The sequence below is a fragment of the Cavia porcellus genome, unplaced genomic scaffold (assembly GCF_034190915.1).
Source record: "Cavia porcellus strain 051 isolate PalLab524CR breed Dunkin Hartley unplaced genomic scaffold, mCavPor4.1 scaffold_3, whole genome shotgun sequence".
In the NCBI taxonomy this organism is placed as follows: Eukaryota; Metazoa; Chordata; class Mammalia; order Rodentia; family Caviidae; genus Cavia; species Cavia porcellus.
In genome coordinates this window covers 14395665-14414581 of record NW_026947486.1, presented here as the reverse complement: position 1 = coordinate 14414581, position 18917 = coordinate 14395665, and positions in this window count along the sequence as shown.

The window sequence follows — 18917 nt, the reverse complement described above, 5'->3', positions numbered from 1 at the left end:
GACAGGGTCCATTTGTAGCTTCTCTTGTGCTTTCAGTAAGAGTTGTCACTAGTAAAGAAGAATTCATGTTCTGTCTTCAGGCAAAAAGGAGACAAGAGGGAGAGAGATCCTGCTTGCTTTGTTGCTGCTTAATTGCTTTTATTTCAAAAATAATTTTTATGCTTAAAGGGGGTATATTTTTGAATGACATATTCTGATTCCTTTCAAAACTTTGCTTTTCAAGAAACTGCCAGATTATTTTCGAAAATGATAGCAACCATTTGCTTACTAACAATCAATGAAAGTTCTAGTGCTACATTCTGGCCATAATCTATTGAATGTTAAGAGTATCTTTTGGTGAAGTGGATCTGCTATGATTGTATCTAAAGTGAAAGGCTTTTTCCCACTACTTTATGTAAGAGTGCAGACAAATGTGTTTGGGCAAATCAGTATACTGTTCTAACAAATATTATCTGTTCTCAAAGTCCAGTCTTCTACTATATTCGCATAAAAACCTTATTTCACTCAGAAGAAAATAAGCAATAAAGTTCAAGTATAAAAACTAAGGAAACCATTAACTCAGTATTTCTATAGCTAAAATATTTTAACATATAGGAGAAAATTTGCAGTTACGTGACAGAGGACAACGGATATATTTCTCACCATATTTTTGGTTTGAAATATAAAAAAACCCAAACATTGAAAGTATCTGAGAACTGACACATTTGTTAGTGATGTGTGATTTTTCATGTACTGCTGCAGTAAGCAAACTGATTATTTTTATTTTTTATTTATCTTTTAAATTTTACTTTAAAGAGGATAAAACAAAAAAAAACCCCATCAAAACAAACCAGTATAAGAGATATAGGACTTCAAAACATTATGAAATCAGCAATAGTTACCATAATGCTTTTTGAGGTCTTCAAAATAGTTGCAGAACAGAATAGAACAGAAACAATAAAAACAAATAAAGCAATAAATGATTTCAAAACAAGCCCATAGCAAATCCAAAATTGCTACCTTAATGTATCTTGCCATCCTTGAAATACCTAATCCTGCCATTGGATTTAATATAATCAAACAAAACAAAAGAGACTAAAACCCAACCCAACAAAACAATGGGAAATGATATAGGAACTCAAAACAAGACCACAGGGAATCAAAAATGGCTGTAACCCTTAAAGAAGATTCCCCCCTAGATGTCATACTGTGTATCTCTATCCTTTAGGATCAGAGCACTGGCCCTAGACCTGTAATGTTAGTGAAACACCAAAGCACCACAGGCATCCAATTGCGTTTCACCTGGATAGCTATCATCACAGCCTGTGTTTCTCTGGATAAGCTGGTCACTTAGGGGAGGGAGGGATTGGTACTTCTTGTTTACCAGCCTGCATGCCAGAAGGGGCTTAGGTCTAGCTTTGCCCAGTCTGGCGGCGTCCAGCACATGGTGCTGGTTGCCAGACTGGGCTTGCTTGCTGGTGAAGCATTGTCCTCTCTCCCTGTAGTCTGTAAATGGCACTGACTCACTGGGAGAGGCTTGGATCTGGCTGTTTCCAGTTTGGTGGCAGCCCATGCATAGCATTGGTTCCCAGGGAACTGATTTTTATATGTATCAGTTTTATTCAGGTCATTGAGAATAAGGAAGTAAGTTATGGACTAAACTTTCTAATGAATATTTCTATCCTCAAGAATTGTTGTTTTTGAAATGAAATAGAAGCTTTTCTGTGTTTTGAGTAGTTCAGTGTGAGTTTTACTTCAGAATGCTTGTGCACAACACAAAGCCATCAGCTTTACTTCTGATTACATGCTGCTCAAACAATATGGGGCCCAACCAGTTAACAATAAGTGCACAACTAACTCTGCCTGAAGGTCCTTGGGCTTTATTAATAACCTCATGGATCAAATGACCTTGAAGCAAAATGCTTTCAGTAGTTCAGTAAATAAATCATTTAATCACATTTTCTGGAGCAAATAAAATTAGAGCAATGATCCAGAATTTTGGATTATTTGAAAGTCCTAATATTCTTCGAAGCTACTGCACAGTAGAATAATATTTTAACCTGATACAATATTGTATTCCAATCAAAATTTCTAATTCCTAGATATACTGATATCCAACCTAAGTGTTAAAACTAAGTAAAATTGATAGAGATAATATCTTTTCAATATCTAAAATTGTTGAGAGAAAAAGTGTTTATTCTTTTAGACAGGATCTTCCTAAGTAACTCATATTGGTCTTAAACTCGGGGATCTTCCTGCTTCAGCCTACCAAGTGCTGGTATTATAGGCATGTACACTGCACCCAGTTTAAAATAACAGTTTAAATGCAGAATATAATTGCCTATGAGTAGCATTAGGTGAAAATTTTACTGTTTAATGATAGAGATCAAATATAAAATGTATGTTTTTTCTTTCATTTAACATTAAATTATGAACATTCTCCACATTTTTGTGAACTTGTAGTTATTTTCTATGATGGTATAACACTTCATCAGATGCATATACTGACTTTGTAAAAACAAATCTGAGCCTTACTGTTTTTGCAACCTAAATTAATGATGTGATAAAAATTTATGGAAGAGTTTTCCCACGTTTAGAATTGTTTCTTTAGGATAGATTTAAGAAATGAGATTATTTTAACAAAGAATATTATTTTAACATAAAATGTTTAAATGCTTCTTTAATATAAAAAAGACTTTACCAAGTTTTAGCACAGTGACAGAAAGTAAGGATCATTGAAACATTACTGAGGTTAGACAGTTTATAATTTTTTAATGTGTGCTAATTTAGTAGGAAAAGTATTGCTTTGTTTTAGTTTTTCTTACTAGAGATTATTATTATTTTTTTGTTTTGATTTGCCTATTCACACCATTAAATATTTTTATGTGTTGACATCTTAGTGTCTTTATTTATTGATGTACATAAGCCTCTTAGACACAAAAGTATCAGCCCTTGGCCTATCCATGAAAAATTCACCACAAATGAATACCCAGCACTTCTGCCTAAATCTCCAGTTTTAAAATAACTATAAATTGAAGCAGTATGATGTCTGAAATCAATCTTTTCTATAAAATGAGTTTTGTATTGACTTCTTTTCAAAGTTTCTCATTTTATTACTTTTAAAAAAATGTCTTAAGGCTGGGTATTAGCTCAGTGGCATAAGCACCTGCCTTGCAAACGCAAGGTTATGAGTTCAATCGGCACCAAAAAAAAAAAAAAAAAAAAAAAAAAGTCTTAAGAGAAGTATTACCTTCTGTATTCATTTTTTTAATTTTTAAAAAAATTTTATTAGTACATATTGGTAGTACATAATGATTGCATTCATTGTGGGTAATTGATGCATGTATATAACATCTCAATTGTTTTTTTAATATTCACTTATACCCCCTATTGTTGCCAGCATCAGATTTATTTATTTTATAAGACCTTTTAAAGTTAGTCATTGTATATACATATTAACAGCCAGACTAACAGACCACAATCTTATAAAAAACATAAGATAATTATACTAATTCAAGATACACTTTTAGATACATTGTCTAACAACTTTTTTCTATTTCTTTTTTCCTGTTGTCTTTTATTTTGTACTTTATTTATATATTGAGTTCATACAAGAGAAGCCACATTACTCCACTTAACATAATGGTCTCAAAGTACATTCAGTTTGCTACAAATGACTCAAGATTATCCCTCTTTATGGCAGAGTAGTGTTCCATTGTGTATAAGTACCACATTTTCTTTATACATTCATCTATTGATGGACATATATGCTGGATCGTGCTGCTATAAACATGGGTATGCATACATAAATGTGGTATGTCTTTTAACTCTTTTGAGAAGATACTTAAAGAGAGAATAACTTGGCAAAATGGAATTTATACTTTTAGTTTTTTGAGGAATCTCCATACTGATTTCCACAGTGGTTATACCAGTTTATACTTCTACCAACAATGAAGAAGTGTTACTTTTTTCCTTCAGCCCATCTAGGATTTTTTGTTGTTTGATTTCTTGATTATAACTATTTTTTCTGGAGTGATATAGAGTCTCAGTGTTATTTTAATTTGTATCTGTTGAATGGCCAACAGTGTTTAACTTTTCATTTGTTTATTGGCTTTTTGTACTTCTTCATCTGAGAAGTGTCTATTCATTTCAGATGTCCATTTATTGACTGGTTCTTTAAATTGGGGGACTATGATATTTTGAGTTCTTTATATATTCTTGCTGTTAGTTGTTTGCCTGAGGAGTAGCTTACAAAAATTTTCTCCAATTATATAGATTGTCTCTTCACTTTTTTGGTGGTTTCCTTTGGTGTTTATAAAATATTAATTTGATTCCATTTTTTTGATTTTTAGCATTATTTCTTGTTTAATCCAGGTTCTGTTTAGAAGTCTTTATCTATGCCTGTGTTTTCAAGAGCTTTACTTACTTTGTTTCCCAGCAAACTATTTCTGTTTTAATATTTATATCTTTGATCCATTTTGATTTTAGTTTAGTGCATGGTGAGACAGATGGGTCTAGGTTTAATCTTTAGTATGTGAATAACCAGTTTTCCCAGCATCATTTATTAAAGGGCCTATCTTTCCTCCAGTGAAAGGATTTGGTCTCTTTTGTCAAAAACAAGGTAGCCAAATGTGCTTGGAGTTATTTCTACATCATCTATTCTAATGAGGACAAACCTTTTAGATGAGTGCCCAAAATGCAACCCAAAACTAACTTATTTATTGCACTTTATCCAACATTAGGATAGCAACTCTTGCTTTTTTACTAGGTTCCCATAGCATGGAATATTGTTTTGCATCCTTTGATGTTTATTCTATGAGTTTCTTTTTGAATTAAATATGTTTCTTGTATACTGCATATCATTATGCCTTGTTTTTTTTGATTCATTCTGCCAATCTGTCTTTTGATTAGGGCGATGAGACCATCTGTATTGAGAATTTTTACTGGGAGATACTGACATATTCCTGTCATTCCACTTTTTGCCTGTTGCTAATTTCCTTATATTTTTCCTTTTGCTTAGCTTCTCTTGCTGCCAAATGTATTCATTTTTTAAAATTTGTTGATATTGTTGTCTTCACTGACTCTCTTTAGAATGTCCTTGAGAATTTTTGTTACATGGTATCATGGTTTATGTCAGTAGCCCCCAAGCCTTATGCAATTACGGACTCTACCAAATCTAATGTGTGTGACTGGTTTATTGTCCAGTGCTCAGATAGGTGGTGTGAGCGCTACATCCCCCTAGGGTGCATGTGATGTAAGGGCAGCATATGATGCCCTCGCCAGCATATGATGTAAAGGCAGGGAGAAGGTGTGTCTCTCTCTTGCTGGTTCCTGCCTTGCTGTTTACAGCCGACAATGAATGGCAGCCAGCCGTGCCACCCTGCCACTTAGAGCCAACTGAGTATGAACTGAAACCTCCAAGAACTGCAAGAAATATACCTTTCCTTCCCTAACTTTGGGTGTCAGGTATTTGTCTCAACAATAAGTAAAAAGTAACTAAGACATATGGTTTGGTCAGGACTTTCTTTAGGTATTTTATATCATGGAAATACCTAATTTCACCATGAAGTTTGAAGGACTATTTTGCAAGATACGTAAGTTGGGGTTAGGGGTTGTTATGTTTTAGGCTTGAAACACTGCACTTCAAGATCTCCTGGCCTTTAAGGTTTATGTAGAGAAGTCTGCTGTAACTTTAGTGGGTTGATCTTATATGCAATTCATTGCCTTCCTTAAACATCTTTTAAGATCGGTCTCTGTGATGGACTTCTGATACTTTGAGTGGAATGTGGAATGAAGAGCTCTTCTTTCAGTCATGGCTATTTGGGATCCTCTATGCCTCACTTAGCTGTATGTTTAAATTTTTTCTATATTTAGGAAGTTTTCTGTCATTGTTTCTGTGAATAGGTTTGGATAACACTTGTTCACTTATTATAATTATTCTTACATTTATCTTTTTTGTGTCATCAAGAAGCTGTTGGATTCAGTTTTCATGTTGTTTTTTTTTTTTTTTTTTTTTTGAGGCAAGTTCTCCATATGTAGTTCAGCTTGGCCTTGAACTCATTATATAGCCCAGGTTAGCCTCAAACTCACAGTAATACTCCTGCCTCAGCCTCCCAAGTATTGGGAAAAAATACTTTTGTTGTTTTTAAGGTATGTTTGAATAATTGGTCTTTGAAAGTATCAGTGTCTTCTAGTTCTGAAATTCTGTCCTCAAACTGGTCAGTTGGTTATTTAATTTATTTTTTGAGACAGGGTCTCACTCCGTAGTTCAGGCTGGCCTTGAACTCACTTTGTAGCCCAGATTGATCTTGAACTTGCAGCGATCCTCCTGCCTCAGCCTCCTGAGTACTGGGATTATAGGCATGTGCCACTACTCCTGGTTCACCACACTTTCAATATAATTTTAATCATGATTTCTGATTGAAACCTTTTTCTGGACTCTAATTCTTTTGTAAACTGGTCATTCATGTTTGCATCATTTCATTTTGCTCAGCTAGATTTTTACAAGTATCTTCTGAAAAGCCTCTGCATCTTTTTATTTGTTACTTCTTTAACTATTTAGTTATATCTTCTTTCATTCTACTGAGTACTTCTTTGATCTGTTTTGCAAAAATCTTTTGTTATCCTTTTGATTATTTCAGGTGCATAAATAATGCAGTTCTCTCCCTCCCTTAGTACCCCCTGGATTGGCTTCATAGGAGTTGGTAGTTCTGGGGGAAATTTTATTGCCTTGTCTTCTCATGCTTTTATTATTTCATTTGTTCTGTTTTGCTTTGTGCTGAGATTTGTGGGTGCCAAAGACTTTGTTACTAGTATAGAAATCTGTTTAGTTGCTTTTCATTGATATACTTCAAGCAACGCTAATTATAGTCCTTTCCAACAGCTCCATCACCTGACTGTATCAGTTAATTTAGGAATGGAAGATGCAGTGTAGTTACCCCAAAACCAAGTTCTCTGAAGTTAATCTAGTGTTGATAATATCACAAAGGTAATCTGAGTGTTGGCTTACAGAAAAATATCAGCAATTATGACTCTGTTAATATGATGCAAATCAATGACAATATTATCTCCTTGTATATCAACATAACTTAAAAATCTTTCAATTATAACACTTATTCCTAGAGAAGGAATCTGAAACTATGATGTCAACATTATGACAACTAAGGTATTTTCTTACAGGTAACATGCATTAAATATGATAACTTTATCTCTGTTAATGGTAAAAAATAATTCAACACTAAGTTTATAGTATTAACTATCAAAATATTAACAAAGATTTATGATTATACTCTTACAGATATAGATTTTGGGAATGTGGGAAAAGAGGAAAACTTTGATACCTTAAAGTCTATGATATGAGAAGAAGGAATGCGAAGTGGTACAAAGGATCTTATTGGAGAGTAGAAGGATGTCTATAGAAGTAGATAAACATAAGAGAAAACACTGACAAGAATTTGAAGATAAAAGAAAAAGAGGGAGGAAAGGAATGGAATTATATAAAGAGTAAAAATAAAGGAAAAAAATTTAAAAGGAAAAATTAAAAATGAAGCAAAAAAAGAAAAAAGGAAGAAAAGGAGGTAAGACACAAAAAAGGACAAAGGAAATTTCCTCAATGCCCAATAAACTGGCAAAGAAGAAAAGAGGAAAGAAAAAGAAGAGAGAGGGGAAAAAAAACCCAAACAAAAACTAAAAATAGTGAATATATTCACAAAACACAACACAGCAAAACAAAAAACTAAAAACAAAAGCCAACAAAAAATAAAATTTTGTGTGATTTTGAACACATGGTTTTCTTCCAGAATCTACAATTTTGGCACAATGTCCAAGTTAAGATAAATCTGTTCATGCTCATAGATAAAAATGCAGTCACATCCTGGATTCATGCTGGATACAGAGCCCAGCAGGCAGTAGGATTAGGGTAAGGGTATCAATTTTGGAATTTTCAAATCCAGAGTGACTCAGGCTGAGCCTGGTCTTTGGCCATGGTAGTGGGGACTATGTCCTTTAGATTAAACCTCTCTGCTGGTTGGTCTCTTGACCACAGTTCCCTGATCCCATGGCTGGCCCTCACCCAGTCACTATGGGGACCTTACACTAGGAGTCTGAATTGGAGTCATCCACAGCCGCTCTGAGTTCCAGGCTCAGAGCCTGGGAGTCAATCCTCCCATTCAATAGCTTCTGAACAAGAACTCTCTCTAGGGGAAAGGGCAGCCTCTCGGACTAGAGTCACTCACTAGCTATGATAGGTCACAGCATCTGCAGGTCCATTCCAGTGTTGTGTTTCTCCCTGAAGCTTCCTGGAGTCCGGTAGTGTCTCTTTGCTCTGCAGATTTGTTCTTCCTTTCTTACAAGCCACAAACCAGGAGTCTGGGAAAAAGTGCAGATTGACCCTTCCTTACTCTGTCTCCTGTTCTGTCTCTTTGATTTCTTTGTACGCTTTAATTTTCTTGTCAGATGCCTCCTTGTTCCTAGGGATCTACTGCCCTCTTTGTAATTTTTCACCTCAAGTTGTTATTTTCCAGTATCTGGATTCTGAATCTTAGAGAGGCTGAGTACTTTTTGTTTATCACTCTGCCATTTTCCTGGAAGTTCTCCTTATACTTTCTGCATTATATTTTAACTATTTATACTCATAGCTTTTCTGTTTACCTATCTATCTATATATCTATTTATCACACTGGAAATTGAACCCAGAGCTTTTGTCTTTTTATTTTGAGACAGAATCTCACTAAGTTGCTAAGTTGTGTAGGGCTGACTTGAAGTTTTGATCCTCCTCCCCAGCCTCCCAAAGTATAGGAATCACAGGCATGTGTGACTGACTACCACCAGTTACCTTTTATGTTTTATAAGGAGTTGTTTGAGGTCAGATTCCTTGTTTCCCAGGAAGTTGACTTTGAATCAGAGCTGAGTGTTTAGGAAGTAAATTAAAGATCATTCTCATAATCAACACATAGAAGAGTTGAAGTTAACCATTGAAGTATAGAGGTGCAGGAAGTAGGGCTGGGCAGAGATGAGCCATACAAAGATCTCAGTTGATTTCTCAGGGAAGTTAGAATGCCCCTTCAGAGTTGTCTCACCTGAAGATGTAGGAATTTCAAATTTCAGCCTTGACCATTCTACAGGTAAAGTCAACCATAGATAGGAAACATTAGCTTAAGGCACTTGGATCTTTTTGGCTTATAGCAATGCCTGCACAGAGACTTAGCTGAAGGCTACTAGCCACCAATACTCCTGGAAGCTGGAGTAATGAATGTGTTAGATATAAAAATGGAGTCTGGGATGACATACCACAGCATTTGCTACAGGGTTGAGAATCTATAAAAACTTGCAGTTCTCTGGGGGAAATGACTGTTGTTCCACACAGTATCTGGTCTTTCATAGGCTTGGGTGAGTGTGGCTTTTTTCACATAATTTGTTCTTGGATCTTATCTCAATTTGGTATCTTACCTAGAACTTTATATTGGAATTGTGGACCAAGTTTGGGCATATAGAACAGTCCTCACTGAGGGTCATGGAACTCTTTGGCTATGTAGGTTGTTTTTTTGGTAGTGGGGATTGAACTCACAACCTCACACTTGCCAGGCAGGCACTTATGCCATGGAGTTAAATCCTGGGCCTGATGTGAGCTTTTTGTGATGTATATACACTCATTATGTTGGCTGAAGAAGGGGCCTGTACCAATACTTTCGGATGTGATAGGACTCTGGGAAACCTGGCCTTCTCAGAACCTCTATTTACCAAAATGAACTTTATTTCTTTCTTTTCCTGTAACAACCCATATTATCACTCAATATACACCTGATAGCCCTTGTTTGGGTCATATGTCAATCTTCTCTTAAGCTGGAATGTTGAAGTGGTTCTCTATATTGGCTTAAATGCTTCTATCTGCTCTGAGATCACAGCACAATATAATCATTTCTGTGTACATTTATTACTGTCTACTATCAGAGAAAAGTTTCATGAAAGCCTCTATAAAGCAAAGATGGCTCTACTGAGAGCCTAGCTATATCCATAGTAAGATTCAGTGACTACTTGTTAAAGAATCAAAAAATTTCATTGCTTACAAGGATTCCTAGTGCCACTCAAAGGAGGTAAGTAGGAGGGATGGAAGATGTTAAGGCTTATCTTGAAGACTGGGGGCACTGATAAGGTATCTTCTTAACAGAGCCTTCTTTCTGAAGTAGCTCAACCCTGTTTGCTCTGTTGTTTCTCTTCCAGATAACCACTTACTCATACAATGAATAGCGAAATTCATATGGTACTGCTCCTAAAAGCAAAGTAATTAGACTGTAGGCCTTGGAGCAACCACTTTCTCTGTGCAGCTATGAAGAAATCAGGTAACCTATCTGAGGTTCCTCCTCTACAAAATAGGGCCAATAATCCTGGTCTAGTTGTTCTAATTGCATTTATGGGTCAATACCTTATTTTGTGAGCAGTATTAAAACAAGGTATTTTTGGATGATAGACACATCTAGGTGGCTTAAAGTTAACTATTTTTAGTAGAAATATTTTAAAAGCTATATTATACAACTGAATTTTTTGAAAATGATAAAACTAAGCTTAATCTTTTTGATGTTTTAGACAACCATCATGAATATCTGTTATTGTGTTTTGATGCAATATGGTTATATAAACTGTTCTATCCATCTTTAATTTTTTATTGGACATTATATATCCAGAAGAGTGCAGATAAGTATATAGACACGAAGCGACTCTACCTGGGTGATCAGCACCCAAATGAAACAGAATATTACCAGCCCCTTGAGAAAAAGATGATTTACATTTCCTTTCGGTCACTGTCTGCAAGACCTAGAGAGGCTATCATTCTGATTTCTGACAATATAGATTAATTTTGTCTTATACTCTTTCTCACTGTGATTACTTTTTTTAATAAGAAGAATTGATCATTCCTTCTTATTTACTCTCACGGCCTTTAGCGTATGCATACTTCATTCTCTTTTTTTCTTGAGAGAAGGTCTCACTATGCAGTTCAGGCTGGCCCTGAGCTCACTGTGGAACCCTGGCTGGCCTGTAAAGCGCAGTTATCCTCAGCCTCCACAGTTGTGGGATTGTCTCCATGCCTACCTTTATATGTGTTTCAATACTCTTTCATTTTGCCTTGTGCATGGGTTGTTTTTAGTTAATTCACTTATTTAAGCTACATCTTTAAATACTAGATAGTAAAAAAAATACTTGATATTGTTTTTGGAATTGGCATCAGGTAAACACAAGATCTGCCCATGTGGAATTTAAATTCCAGCGGAGAAGATAGATAACAAAAGTAAGCACATAGCTAAGGGCAGTGGCATGTCTGTAATCTCAATTCCCCCAGAGGCTAAGGCAAGAAGATAGCAAGTTTGAGGCCATTTGGGGCAACCTAGCTAGAACCTGCCTCAAAATAAAAAATAAAAAGAGCTGGAAATGTAGCTCATTGGTATATTTCCTAGCACCCATGAACCCCTGGTTCAATCCTCAGTAACACAAAAAAGGTAAACACATAAATTTATCACAAATTGTATTGTTTTATGATGGGAATAATTAAAATACTATGAGAGGAAGTGAAGAATTTCCAAGACTTACCAAGGAAGACCATTTCCAGGAATGACACTGACACTGAATAAGAGCCATTCATGCAAAAAGCTAGGGGAAGCATGCTATAGGCAGAGAAAAGCAAATTTAAAGACTCTGGGTTGATACAGAGATTGGCATAACCTATTAACTAAAATAGATCCCATCTGAAAAAAGAGTTTTGAACAAAGAAGTGTAATATGGATGAGTACAAAAGAAATTAGAATGTATCATCTCAAAATATGCCTCTTTGACATAAAACAGTTTTGAGTTGAAGGCAGATAAGTAACAAATGATATATACATATACATCAAAAATCAATGATGCCATTAATATGCACAATTTTTAAGTTTTATATACCAATGAAAAAATAAATTTGGGGCTAGATATAAAAGTTGGTGGTAGAGTACTTGCTTAGCATCTAGGTTCCATCTCTAGCATTACAAAATAAAATGAATAAATTTAGTTTAAAAATAAGTGGCAAATGGAGGATGATCTTTATCTTTCCCCTTTTCTGCCTAAAGACAATCATGTATTTAGTAATACAGATATACTAACATAAATGTTCATTTTTAGAAACAACTTTAAAATATAGTCAGCTCAGAAGTAACACCAGAAGAATCTATAAAAAACTTATTTAATTAGATTCCTCTCATATATATTTATTCTCCTACAGTTTCTTGCCCTTGGAATCCTAAAATCTTCCCTTTGTTCTATTGTTTTCTACACATTTGTTTTTTATTGAAGATGCTATATAGGTAGAGTTCTAAGCCACTAGTTTAAGTTACTATTCACTGAGGTTTACTCTAAGAGATAGGCACTGTCTGTATTAATACATTTAATTTTATTTTCTCTTATTAATCTGTCTTTTGTTATAAAGTCCATTCCAACTAAGAACTTGTGAAGGCAGAGAAAAAACTTACTCCCTCATCCTTTCAGGTATGCAAAAGAATATTCATGTAGGATCTTTCAGTATATGGTTAGGATTTTGGATTTTATTCCTGAATAGTTGGAAATCACTTGACGTTTTCAAGTAGGAGATCTGATCTATGCTATAGTTGCTGTAGGGATTATGGGTGGAAAGGAATAAGGGGAGAGAATCATTTAGGACAATACTGTAATTCATCCAGGTAAAAAAAAAAAAAAAAACACTAGTGTCTTGCAGTCCTGGAGATGTGCTTGCCTAGCATGGTAAGACACTGAGGTTCATCCCAGCACTGGAAAAAAGAAAGTATATAGTACCATGGATCAGAGTGGAAACAATACAGATGGAAATAACCAACTCTAGACCTGTTTGGAAGTAGAATAAACACAGCTTTTCAATGAATTGGATAACGAGTTTGATAGAGGGGAAGAAGGGGCCCAGGGATAGTGAAGGATAGGTGAGGGAAAGGAGGGAATAAATTGATCCCAAAGGTTTTTTCTAGGAGCCGCTAATGAATGATGGGGTCATAATTTCCTGAGGGTGTAGAAAGCTTGTTTATTCTCACTTATTTATAAAATCAAGACAATCTTTGTCATTGAAATATCTTCGTAAAATCCATTAAAGCACTAGACGAATGTCTGTCAAATTAATGAAATGAATTTGGTCTATGATCAACTGTTACTTTTATTACTGTCATTGTATTTGCCGCTAATCAGTCCCTACTTTCAGATTTCTTATTTTTGATCTTATGTGGCCTGGGAAAGTGTATTACAAAATCTTCTCAACTACTTACAAATTGATCTATGAATTATTGTCGGTATCCACAGCTATCTTTTCTGCTCATTCCTTCTAGGTGCAGTAGAAATTATGCTCTGTATCCTATCTCCTTTAACATTCTTAACATTTCTGGCTCTTTTCATTTTCTTCTCACCACCTTTCATTCGCTTCTATTTTTATGATCTCTTTTTTTTTCTAGATTTCCCACTAAAACATAACTATGTTAAAGTTTCTCTCATTAAGAAAAAACAGAAGAAAGAGGAGGATGGAGTGAGGGAGAGGCAGAGAGAGTGAAAGATAAAGAGACAGAAGCAACAGTGAGAAACAGTCTGAGACTTTTTGGTTCCATTCTAATTCACCTATTGCTTATTCAATTCAGTCTCATTTTCTTATTCTTTCTCTTAGATTTCTGAACTTCCTTTCACAGCCGAACTTCTTGAGTGGGTTATTTACATAAGATTTTTCTCCTAATTCAGCTCCTACTTCTTAGCAATCTGTACTGTCTCTCTTATTCTGCTCCAACTGGCTTTGCCAGGTTTATCAATGAGCTGCTTATTGCTAATCTAATTAACATTTCTCAGTTGTCTTTTTTTTTTTTGGCTTTCACCAGCACTGATTGTTCCTGTTCTTGCAGTTCTCCTCTCCTTTCACTTCTGGCATACCACAGTCTTGGGTTTTTTCCTGCCTTTCCAGAAAGTATTTCCAACTCCTACTTGTTTTGGATATTTTTATCAGGATTTTGCTCTCAGAGTTCGTTCTTCTCACTACATGTTCTGACTGGGCGAAGTCATTTACTCCTCTGGGTTTCTTTACTGATGCTGGGACTCAGAAAATGATAACCCAAAGACTGTGCCAAGAAATGCTTGAGAGGCCTCAGAAACTGCTTCAGATTCAAGGTCCTTCTGATCTTTTCTTATTTCTGCTCCCCTAAGAACAGGAGGAGGCTCTCTGGAGTTCCATAACCTGTACTAAGGCCACCTCCATAAAAGAGTACAAAATTGCTTTCTATTCCCATTTTGAAATCTCATTATTTCAGAACAAAAGACTGATGACTCCATACCTGGACAGACATTTTTTTTAAATGATGTAATGTTGGTCCCTTGGGCTTATTCAAATCCCAGAGAGACTTCGTTCAGAAACTAATTTCTATCTCTGAGACCATTCATTCACCTAATCGTTTATAATCCATCAAGCACTCCTCCTCTGTGAAGGAAGGTATATAAGCTTCAACTTTCTAGCCCTCCTGTGTCTCATACTAAAACTATGACTACTGCTTAGTGAGTTGTTTGTAGATTTGCTTCCTGTTTCTTTGCTTAGCATTCTAAATTATAAAGTAAAGCTGCACTTACATGATTAAAATATTAATTGGTAAATAATCTCTCTCTAGATTTATAGAATCTAAACACCTACAAACTTCAGATTATATTATCATGTATGTAAAATGATGCTTAACTTGAAAAAAAGTGGTCTGTGTGTGTGTGTGTGTGTGTGTGTGTGTGTGTGTGTAAAATTTATAAGAACTACCCCTAGGAGTGTAAGACTGGCATTGCGGAGGAGACCCCAAGGACTCTCCTCTCATGTAAGAACAAAGGGGTTTTATTTTCCATGCACACGGGGTCCTCCAAACAGGTGGAAACGGAAAACACCTTACTGGAGCAGGGCTGTGCCTTTTAAGGCCTAAAACCGCAAAGCAAGCAAGCGTTGTTACAGAAGCCAATCATAGCGATTAGAGCAGGGCTGATGGTGAGCTGTCCTTAAGGGATTGGGTTTCTTAGTGGGGCGAGGGAGTGTCTCCAGAGAAGGGGTGGCATTTCTTAGGAACAGGCGTTTGTCCCATGACTGGGAAAGCAGCCTGTTTGTCTCAAATGGTCCAGAAACACTGGATCCTGTGGCGGTGGAGCTGCACATAGTTTTGAAACTCGCACCACAAGTCCTCCTGAATAGAAAAGTCTAACAGCAATTAACAACCTTAATTATCTTACTTTAGCACCACAACCATTCTATTTGTAGAGGGCAACAATGGTTAGCATATCAATTAGGTAAGATTTTACAATTCTTTACAGAGGAGAGCATTGATTAACATATCAATCTTTTACCCAGAGGAAAAGGAAGACACACATTTACAGTAAGGCCAAGTTACAGGGATTACTATGATTTAAGCCAAGCTATTTTTGTGAAGAATGTACAATCTAATATAATCTGATGCAATTAACACAATTTGTGACGGGGCTACCGGGTCTTTGGGTAGAGAAGACCCGGGTTGTCAGGAGCTATTACCTCAGGCCTTTGTTTTGTGGCCTTTAGGAAGTTAAAACTTAACTAAGTTAGATTTGCAGGGAGAAGGGGAGGGGAAGCAGCAGATGGAACGAGCTTTCTTGGTCTCTTCAGGAGACCAGTGTTTCAATATTCTGGCAAAAGAAGAAAAGACACACACCCTGGATGATAAAAACCACATTCAGTATATAGCTTTTCTGCCCAGTGTGCTACTGTACCTCCTTTACCTCTCTATAAGATCCCTTTCATATGCCTGGGTTCCCCTAGATGGTCATTTTGGGTATTATATCTTCCCTTCATCTTCTTGGGGCTCTGATCTTTGAATAAAGCTAATTTACTTCATACTAATTCTTTTTACTTGAGTGCTGCCTTTTGAATTATGAGCAGATGGCCTTGAGTCTGGTGCCAGTACTTTGTGTATGACTCCTGTGCTGTGATTTTTCTCCTGTGCCTATTAATGAATTTGTGAATTTCCTTCTATGTATTCTGTCTATTTTCAGTTCATTCCAAGAAAATATTCATCAGGCAAAGGAGAAATTTGCCTTTCCCCTATAATGTCTCCTTTGAAAACAGACCTATCTAGTGAGTGCCAGATGAAGATAATGCATTGGAATGGCATCAAAACATTAACACTTATGTATAGGCACCATAAACCCATACAGTAGGTCTAGAATAAAATTAATCTTATGTGAGAACCAAAATATACCTCTTCAGTATATAAAGTATGATTGAACTAAAGACAGATACAGGTTGAGGAAAAGTAGATATAGCAGAGCTTTCTGCTTTTCCTCTGCCAAAAAGCAGGGTGCAAATTTATAAAGACTAAATGTATCTTGTCCCTCCTGTACAAGAGAGAATAAAGGCAACCACTGAGTGCAATTTTGGACTCTTACTGGTCTGGAGATTATATTAGAGAAATCTAGATTAACAACTATCATTTTGTCTACCACTTATCTGATTTTCTCCAAATTGATTTAAATGATTTAATGATTTAAAATCCTTTTTCTGTGTTATCACTTCTCTAAAAATTTACTTTTTTATTGAAGAAGTTGTATCAGCTAGGATTCAAAGTCATCTTTTTGAAATATAATCATTACGTAGTACAAACATGTACTAATAAAAATATAAAAACTTTAAAATACAGAAATAAAATACATTGGCAAACAAAAAACCAAAACCATCTCTTTAAGAACTACACTCATATCTTGTTACTCCTTTGAAACTCATCAAGTTTGGTACTCAATGCATTTTGATGCAATAATTTTGTCCCAGTACAGTACTCATTGTTTGATACCCAATATGCAAGTTAGAACTTGTTGCTGTTGATGGCCTCATGACTCACTACCATTTCCAGCCATAACAATTGGTTTGGTACTGGTTTTTGATACTCATTATGCCTTCTACAACCAACTAATGGTAAATACCAAGGTATCATGTATTTGGGTGTGGCCTATATATACATGAAATATACGTGTGTATAAACTTGTATCTTTTTCTCTTGTAAATTTTCCTTTTCTTATAGGGGTCCATTATAACTAAGAACTTATGAATGCTAAAAAAAACCTTTTTTTCCTCTTATACCTGTATACCTGGTCATCTTCCATTGAGCCCAGGGTCTTATACAGTACTTGCTAAGAAATGCCTTACAACTGAGCTACATATCTAGCCCTCTTCCATTATCTTAATGAGTGGTACCATCTTCTATCTGGATAAATTATTTCTTACTATAAGAAACCTTACTTCATTGCCTTCATTAGTTTAGGCCTCTCTGATAAGTTCACTCCTTTAAATTTCTTATTGGAAGCCATATGCTGCCTAGATATTTATGTAAAATTACAATCACTCCTTTAATTTTCTATATACCCTATACAATGTAAGATTCATGGGGATGTTCAATAAATATTTGTTTAATGAATGAATGAGCTATTTTAGAATTGTACATATGTAAATGCAGAGTGATAGTTCAGAGCTGTATTATGAATGAACTACACAGGATTTAATGCATGAACTTTTTGTGTGTGTGGTGCTGGGGATGGAACCTAGGGCTTTCAGTATGCCAGGGAAGTGCTCTACCACTGAATCACTTTCCCAGCCCTGCATGAAATTTTTCTCAGATGACTAAAGAAGGTAGAAAAGGCACTGCCATTTTTAATTTCTTGTTAAACATTTCTTTAGCATTCTTCCTCTGATACCCATTCAGGTAAGGCAAAAAATAGCTCCAAACTTGACATTAAGTGACTGATTTCTTGAACTATTACTGCCTACTTAAGTAGTTAAGCAATATAGAGATCTGTGAGAAGATGTGAGTGTACGTGTACAATCTTAGTTATTAGAATGTGAAGTCAACAGGACAAGGTGTCACAAAGCAAGACATCTGTAAAATGGAGAAGAAAAAATTCAGGCTGTTACCCTGTGAGGACAGACTGAAATCCTTTTCAGGTTTTGTTGCCACTAACCTTGGTGGTGTTGGTTTTCTGCTTTATCATGGAGTTAAACATATACACAAATTAGAAAAACTGAAGATATTGGGGAAAATAGAGTTGCAGGTCTAACTACTTCCTATAAAGCTAATGTTCTCTGAAGAAGGCTGCTGTAGTTTGGATCTTAAATGTCCCCCAGAGACCATCTGTTAAAGTCCTGGTCCCTGACCTGTGGTGGCACTATCAGGTAATATGAGCGAAAAGTAATCTCATTATGCAAGCCATTGTGATTGTAGAGTTTGTTCCTATTTCCTAACTAATCCATTCACCATTGATATAAGCCTGTGACCAAATTGAAAAATTCTGAACTTAGGTTATAAATATATTCTAGTCTCTAGTGAGAAAGAATTCAAAGTGCCACACACATACACACATAAAATTAAAATGAGGTCACAAAATTCTTTACAAAAATGTGAGGCATAAGGTTTCAGTGTCTTAGGTCAATCTGACCTAGCACAGAAGTTTCTGCAGACTCCCTAGTTCCATAAATATAGTAAATAATCTCAATGAAAGCCTTTGTCTTCTTACTGCAATTCTCACCTTGGAGGTGTAATATAACTGACCACCAATAACATCCTCTGTTGTTCTCTTCACCAAATGGAATTGTAAAAACTGGTTTGATACAATCTCATTCTTTATTCTTTCTTCTAAAAAATCTATTAAAAAATCCCCACATCCCTCTGATGCAGTTGGAGAGTACTACTTTTAGGTGGCTTGAATTCATTCCTCTCAGGTAGTGTTCCTCATATTAGCTCAGATAAACTGGTTTTTCTTATTTAGTGCGTCTCAACTTGACTTGTAAGTTGACACTAGGCAAACACTGCAGCCAGGAATGGTGGCGCATAGCTGTAATATCAGCACTCTGAGAGACTGAGGCAGGAGGATCACAAATTTTGAGCCCAGTCTAGACAACT